We start from the raw sequence: 7,955 nt of genomic DNA, 5'->3' as shown, positions 1-7,955 counted from the left end.
ACTGACTTGTTGGAAAGGAGGCATCCTATGATGGTGCCACGTTGAAAGTCAGAGCTCTTCAGTAATGCCATTCTTCTGTCAATGTTTGTCTATAAATAGCACAGCTATTTTGAGGACTCTCCAGAGATGTTCTATCAGGTTTAAGTCCATACTCTGGCTAGGTCACTCAAGGACATTCAGAGACTTGTCCTGAAGCCACTCCTACGTTGTCTTGGCTGTGTGCTTAGGGTTGTTGCCCTGTTGGAAGATGAACCTTCGCCCCAGTCTGAGCTCCTGAGAGCTCTGGAGCAGGTTTTCACCAAGGATCTCTCTGTACTTTGCTACGTTCAATTTTACGCCGATCCTGACCAGTCTCCCAGTCCCTGCCGCTGAGAAACATCTCCATAGCATGATTCTGCCACCACCAGCTCTACAGACAATTCCTTTAACCTCATGGCTTGGTTTTTGCTCTGACATACACTGTCAACCGTGGAACCTTATATAGACAGCTGTGTGCATTTCCAAATCATGTCCAATCAATTTAATTTACCCCAGGTGGACTCCAATCAAGTTGTTGAAACGTCTCAAAGATGATCAATGGAAACAGGATGCACCTGTGCTCAATTTCGAGTCTCATCGCAAAGGGCCTGAATAAATAAGGTATTTCTGTTTCTAATTTTGTGTTTGTAGATTGCTGAGGATCTTTTATTTATTTAATCCATTTTAAAATAAGTCTGTAATGTAACAAAATGTTATGGGGGAAAACCACATCACTTTGGATGTATTGTTGCTGTTAAATTTACACTGACGTTGATGCCATCTACAAGTCAACGCTGAGGCATTGACTGATCAAATCAAGCTCCTCGAAGGTATTTACTCCCATTAGATCACAGCAATATCATTCCGCCACAGCTTCCCGTGTTAATAGACGTATTGTAAATAGTAATTCTGTGCCTGTTAGTTTTTGCACTCTCAAGGAACCCACTTAGCGCATCTATGCTATTAATAGTTTTATATCATCGTTTTGCTACATGTGCTCATAAGCATGGGTATTGTCATAGTAATCGTGTGCACATTTACCTGAATTCTACTATTAGCTCAATTTTTAATCCAACCAGGAAGTTTATTGTGGCTAGCATATCCAGTTCTGTTGACTCTTCTGTCACCATGGATACTTCGGCTGTTTTCAAATCTCGCAGAGAGGTTGGATTGTAATATGTAAATATGCGAATAATGTCTAAACTGGAATTTCTGGATGTCTATGTGCATGACACTAGCAGAGACGTTCTGGTTATCTCAGTGGTCTGGCTGAATAGTTTGATTATGGATAAGGGGGGGGTAAAATCTCAAAAAAGTGTGAGCTGTTGGTTATAAAATTGTCTGTAAGCCAAAATATGCATATATGCACAACAGCTGCTTCGGCCGAGGCTGTTTGGTATTATTTCTGATTTATTTAAACCATTTCTGATATCTGAACTGGTTGTGTTGGGAGATCTAAATCTTGATTCAGATCAGTTTAAGAATATTTGTCTTGAGTTCAACTCTGCTCAGCTAATAACGAAACCCACTCGGATTAATGTAAAGAAAAACTAGCAGACTCCTCATTGACCTTATCCTGGCTAACCGTCTCTATAAGTAATTTGGCTATTGATGTTTTTGCAAATGATTTCAGCGACCACAGCCCTGTTGCTTGCTTGCATTAGTGATACCAAATTGAAAAACTCTCATATCATTTTTAAATGTCACCCCAGGAATTTCTTCATGATCTACATTATTCTGAGCTTTTTTTCAACTATATAACTCTATACCAGACCCTGTTTGGAAATTTTAAATTTTCTCTTCCATTTTTACGTCTCTGACTGATAAACAGGTCCCTTTTTCAAGTCAAAAACCGAACTAATTCACGGTTCTCTCGGGTACTTTCAGATCTCTTGATAAGAAATCAAGCCTGGTTCAAGGCTAGACAAACAGTCTCGTTAGCTGATTGACAGCTATTTAGGCAATTGAGAAATAAGTGCACCGCCTCGGTTAAACCGGCCATATCAAACTACTTTGCTGTGGCAGACTGTTATTGAGCCCTCTAAATTCTGGAAAACCATTAATTCAAGTAATTTGACTGAAAAAGTTCAGATTTGTGATGCTTTTTGTCAGCATTTATAATTATTTATTTTTTTTATCTCAACTGGTTTTCTGTTTGAAATAAATGGTGGTCATACTGGTCTTGGCAACATACAGCCTCCAGTTGCCTCGATTAATTATCAGCCAACCTCACGTGACTTGGGGAATAGTAGTCAGGGTTTTTCTTTTTGGCAACTCACAAAAACAGAAGTTCTTGCTGCCTTATTAGCTATTGACACGAAGAAGTCATTAGAGGCTGACAATTTGGACCCGTCTTTGCAGAAGTATGCAGTGCCCGTCATTGCTGCCTCAGTTACACACATTTGTTATTTAGTATCATGAAATATTCCAAAAGTGTGGAAAGCAGCTTTTGTGCTACCACTCCACACGGGCGAGGATAGTAGTGATCTCGATCATTTTCAACCTATTTCCAGGCTCCGTCTTGCGAAAATACTAGAATCATTGGTCAACAAACAGCTACATTATTTTCTATCTGTAAATTATATTCTTAATGTTTAATCAATCTGGAATCAGACATAAACATTAGCTTGTTGTAAATTATATTCTTAATGTTTAATCAATCTGGAATCAGACATAAACATTAGCTTGTTGTAAATTATATTCTTAATGTTTAATCAATCTGGAATCAGACATAAACATTAGCTTGTTGTAAATTATATTCTTAATGTTTAATCAATCTGGAATCAGACGTAAACATTAGCTTGTTGTAAATTATATTCTTAATGTTTAATCAATATGGAATCAGACATAAACATTAGCTTGTTGTAAATTATATTCTTAATGTTTAATCAATCTGGAATCAGACATAAACATTAGCTTGTTGTAAATTATATTCTTAATGTTTAATCAATCTGGAATCAGACATAAACATTAGCTTGTTGTAAATTATATTCTTAATGTTTAATCAATCTGGAATCAGACATAAACATTAGCTTGTTGTAAATTATATTGCAAAGACCTTAGATTCTAGAAAGAATTGTGCTTCCATGTTTGTAGACTTGTGAAAAGCTTTTGATACTGTAAACCATTTTATTCTGTTGAATAAGCTGTACTCAATAGGGTTGGGTACTGATGCTTGTTTCATAATGATCTTAATGATATAGCTCAGGGCATCAAGGTAGATGGGTTCAAAGCTGAGTTCTTTGAGTTACATAAATGGGGCGGCAGGGTAGCCTAGTGGTTAGAGCGTTGGACTAGTAACCGAAAGGTTGCAAGTTCAAATCCCTGAGCTGACAAGGTACAAATCTGTCGTTAGGCAAGTTCTTAACTGACTTGCTTAGTAAAATAAAGGTACAATTTAAAAAAAATAAAGGGGTGCCCCAAGGTTTGATATTCCGCCCACTACGGTTTACAATCTATATAAATAACATTGGTAATGCTGTAAAAAATATATTAGTTTGTATGCTGCTGATGGTGTTGTATTCCATTGCTCCATCGGTTGGCCAAGCATTTTCACATTTAAAGTCTGATTGTCAAGCACTGCAGAGGTCACTATGAATCTAAAGTTAATGCAAACAAAACAAAAAACATGCTTTTTTTCTAGGTCCCATAACCCAGATTTAAATGAATTTGGAATGACTAGTTTGAACGGTACACAAATTGAGTGAGTTCTTTCCTAAATATTTCTTGGTATCTGGCTTGATGACAAACTGTCATTTAAAGAACATGTCAGTGAGCTGGTGAAGAAGTTGAAGTTCAAGGTTGGTTTCTTTTACACAAATAAAGCATGTTGAACTTTTGATAATTGGAAGTAATTTGTCCAGGCTATTTTTATGTACATTTTAGATTAAGGTGTTATTATATCTATCAGTTCAGAGTATTGGAGACCTATGTTTATAAATGTCTTTTGTTAATATGTTTTGTAAAATTGTCCAGGCTATTTTGTCCATTTTAGATTTTTTAGAATGTTATAGAGTGATCAGATGAATTGCAATTACTTGCAAAGTCCCTCTTTGCCATGCTGCCAGTAAGATTGCACCTAAATCAACCATTTATTGGATCATCAAGAACTTCAAGGAGAGCGGTTCAATTGTTGTGAAGAAGGCTTCAGGGCACCCAAGAAAGTCCAGCAAGCGCCATGATTGTCTCCTAAAGTTGATTCAGCTGCGGGATCGGGGCACCACAAGTACAGAGCTTGCTCAGGAATGGCAGCAGGTAGGTGTGAGTGCATCTGCACGCACAGTGAGGCGAAGACTTTTGGAGGATGGCCCAATGTCAAGAAGGGCAGCAAAGAAGCCACTTCTCTTCAGAAAAAACATCAGGGACAGACAGATAATCTGCCAAAGGTACAGGGATTGGACTGCTGAGGACTAATAAAGTCATTTTCTCTGATGAATCCCCTTTCCGATTTTTTTTGGGGCATCTGGAAAAAAAGCTTGTCCGGAGAAGACAAGGTGAGCGCTACCATCAGTCCTGTGTCATGCCAACAGTAAAGCATCCTGAGACCATTCATGTGTGGGGTTGCTTCTCAGCCAAGGGAGTATGCTCACTCACAATTTTTCCTAAGAACACAGCCATGAATAAAGAATGGTACCAACACATCCTCCTGAGAGCAACTTCTTCCAACCATCCAGGAATAGTTTGGTGACGAACAACACCTTTTCCACCGCATGATGGAGCACCTTGTCATAAGGCAAAAGTGATAACTAAGTGGCTCGGGGAACAAAACATCAATATTTTGGGTCCATGGCCAGGAAACTCCCCAGACCTTAATCCCATTGAGAACTTGTGGTCAATCGTCAAGAGGCTGGTGGACAAACAAAACCCCACAAATTCTGACAAACTCCAAGCATTGATTGTGCAAGAATGGGCTGCCATCAGTCAGGATGTGGCCCAGAAGTTAATTGACAGCATGCCAGGGCGAATTGCAGAGGTCTTGAAAAAGAAGGGTCAACACTGCAAATATTGACTCTGCATCAACTTCATGTAATTGTCAATAAAAGCCTTTGACACTGAAATACTTGTAATTATACTTCAGGATTTCCATAGTAACATCTGACAAAAATATCTAAAGACACTGAAGCAGCAAACTTTGAAAATTAATATTTGTGTCATTTTCAACTTTTGGCCACGACTGTAGAACTCACATTGTGTTTTGTATCAAAAAGTGGGTTGCGCCTCTTTGTATGTAAGGAGAGAGCAGCATTTTCTTGTGTTTATCTACAAAGCACTCATGCTGAAACTTCCTATATATCTATCATAAGTAATTAAATTTAGACTTAGAAATGACCAAACCCGGTCTCCGGCTTGGACAACACTGGAGGCCCCTTCAGTCCTCAGAGAGTTGGGTGGTAAAGCTGCTTTTCATTTAATTTTCACCCTTTATGTGTTTAAAATATAGGGCTTCCGAGTGGCGCAGTGGTCTAAGTCACTGCATCTCAGTGCTAGAGGTGTCACTACAGACCCTGGTTCGATTCCAGGCTGTACCACAACTGGCCGTTATTGGGAGTCCCATAGTGCGCACAATTGGCCCAGTGTTGTTAGGGTTTGGCCGGGGTAGGCCGTCATTGTAAATAATCATTTGTTCTTAACTGACTTGCCTAGTTAATTAAAAAATAATAATTGTCTTCATTTGTTAGTATGTTTGATTTATTTGTGCAGTGCTCATCTGTAAAAGACACCCTAAAAGAGAACAGGACATAAAGGACAACAACACCAAACCACTAATTCCTGTGTTAAATAAAACATGTGCATTTTTTTTTGTGTTTTTGTGAACAAATGTTTATTTTGTCTGTTATAACAAGGTTGGTAGAAATGTGAAAATTGTTGTGAAAATCAACGACAAGCAAGCAAACATAGCTACACACAATAATACCAAAGTCAATATCAGCATGTGAAGTAGGTAGCTACCTGTAAAATGACCTAAACTAACTGCACTATCAATTTGGGGGAGTGTATCTCACCGAGTTCAACGTGCAGTTCTCCGCCCAGAGCGAGTGCAGAGCATGTTGCTATGGTAACAACGACCCTTTCCCATGTTTCCCCACAGACACACAGGGCGCATTGCGAGATGGTACTTGAAGGAGAAACTGAGTTGAATAATTTGCTACACTGTTTAGATTGTGCACATCATCTAAATGAAATATATACACTGTCATGACAATATAAATGGATGGATGTGTTCTAGACAAGTATGCCCATACCATATACTGGCTGAATTGTTGATCTGGTGGTAATGACATGTGATGGTGTGTTATCCTCTATTTGTAGTGACAAGAACCATGTAGCTATGACACGTTCCTACACGACTTCCTAATTTTACAGATGGACCGTTTACAAGTTAAATCATGGAGAAAATTGTTTGGCTTTCACAAACAGGCTTTCACCAAATTGACAAGAATTTAATGATTTTTATTTCTGGAGGTGGATTATCCCTTTAAACTCGGGGTAACACCCTTTTGGATGCAGACAAACCAGGTTCAAAAACCCAGGTTCACAGTCAGGGCATTAACCTAACTAGCTTCAGGACTCTGCTGAATATATGTCCCTGGTCCTACTTACTGATATCTCAGTGAAGTGTTGTAAATATTACATAACAGTCAGTTATTAACCCTGCCAGGCCTGTTTTAGTTCACACTAACAGTCACAGGACACTAATAGGGCAGGGGGAGGGTCAGATGTGTGCTAGTTATTAGCCCTGCCAGGCCTGTTTTAGTTCACACTAACAGTCACAGGACACTAATAGGGCAGGGGGGAAGGTCAGATGTGTGCTAGTTATTAGCCCTGCCAGGCCTGTTTTAGTTCACACTAACAGTCACAGGACACCAATAGGGCAGGGGGAGGGTCAGATGTGTGCTAGTTATTAGTCCAGCCAGATCTCCTGTTCATTGCCCTTTCTAAGGACAGGTCATTTTTGGTTAAAAAAGGCAGAACAAAAATGTATTGATACAAAGTTAAGTCAGACCAACAGAGCACTCACATGGATTGCAGAGAGACCTACTTCATGTAATTAAACAGATCTGACTCGTTAAGCACTGTAAGAGGTGAATAATTAGAAGGCTAATCAAGTGTTCTCTAGTCATGGCCCTGGAGAGGAACAGAAACAAGATGGCATTGACAGACACAGTCACCCTGTTCCTAGCAAACAGTGTGTATATATTTTTTTTTAAAGTTTTGTTATTATTTTGTTGTTATTTCTTACATGATTTGCGCAGTGTTTATTGCATTATTACCTACAGCTGAGATATTAGATATGCTGGTGAGTGACAGCCTTTCAACCAGAAATTCAATTTTCCTTTATTTGTACCCCCAAGGCACTTCCACTCATCACAGGGGCTGCTCCAAGAGGCCGTTAATGGAGAAGAGGAATACGGAGTGGGCTTTTAGTCCCATTCTGGAGGCATGCATACAGTGCATTCAGAAAGTATTCAGACCTGTTGACTTTTTCCACATTTTGTTACAATACAGCCTTGTGCTAAAATGTACTAAATTCATTTTCCCTAATCAATCTACACACAATACCCCATAATGAAAAAGCAAAAACAGGTTTTTATAAATGTTTGCTAATTTATTTAAAAAAAATACACATCACATTTACATAAGTATGCTGACCCTTTACTCAATAGTTTGTTGAAGCGATTACAGCCTCGACTCTTCTTTGGTATGACACTACAAGCTTGACACACCTGTATTTGGGGAGTTTCTCCCATTCTTCTCTGCAGATCCTCTCAAGCTCTGTCAGGTTGGATGGGGAACGTCACTGCACAGCTATTTTCAGGTCTCTCCAGAGATGTTAGGTCCGGTTCAAGTCCGGGCTCTGGCTGGGCCACTCAAGGACATTCAGAGACTTGTCCCGAAGTCAGTCCTACGTTGTCTTGGCTGTGTGCTTAGGGTCGTTG

At 39.2% G+C, this 7,955-nt stretch overlaps 1 protein-coding gene across 2 annotated transcripts in view; it reads left to right on the top strand.

Moving 5' to 3' along the window:
• The first annotated feature begins 597 nt into the window (after positions 1-597).
• The window catches only part of LOC112264504 (SNF related kinase a), a 29,637-nt gene continuing 22,279 nt past the window's right edge, over positions 598-7,955 (top strand). The window contains exon 1 of one of the 2 annotated variants that reach the window (XM_042295429.1): positions 598-639. The gene's annotated coding sequence lies outside the window, so the exon portion shown is untranslated. Of the gene's footprint in view, positions 640-677; positions 849-7,955 lie in introns of those variants that run through there. The other variant, XM_042295428.1, reaches the window with a different exon arrangement.

Source organism: Oncorhynchus tshawytscha, linkage group LG13 (assembly GCF_018296145.1).
Source record: "Oncorhynchus tshawytscha isolate Ot180627B linkage group LG13, Otsh_v2.0, whole genome shotgun sequence".
Classification (NCBI taxonomy): Eukaryota; Metazoa; Chordata; class Actinopteri; order Salmoniformes; family Salmonidae; genus Oncorhynchus; species Oncorhynchus tshawytscha.
Note: the sequence above shows the minus strand (reverse complement) of the source record. Positions and strands in the feature narration are given on the sequence as shown.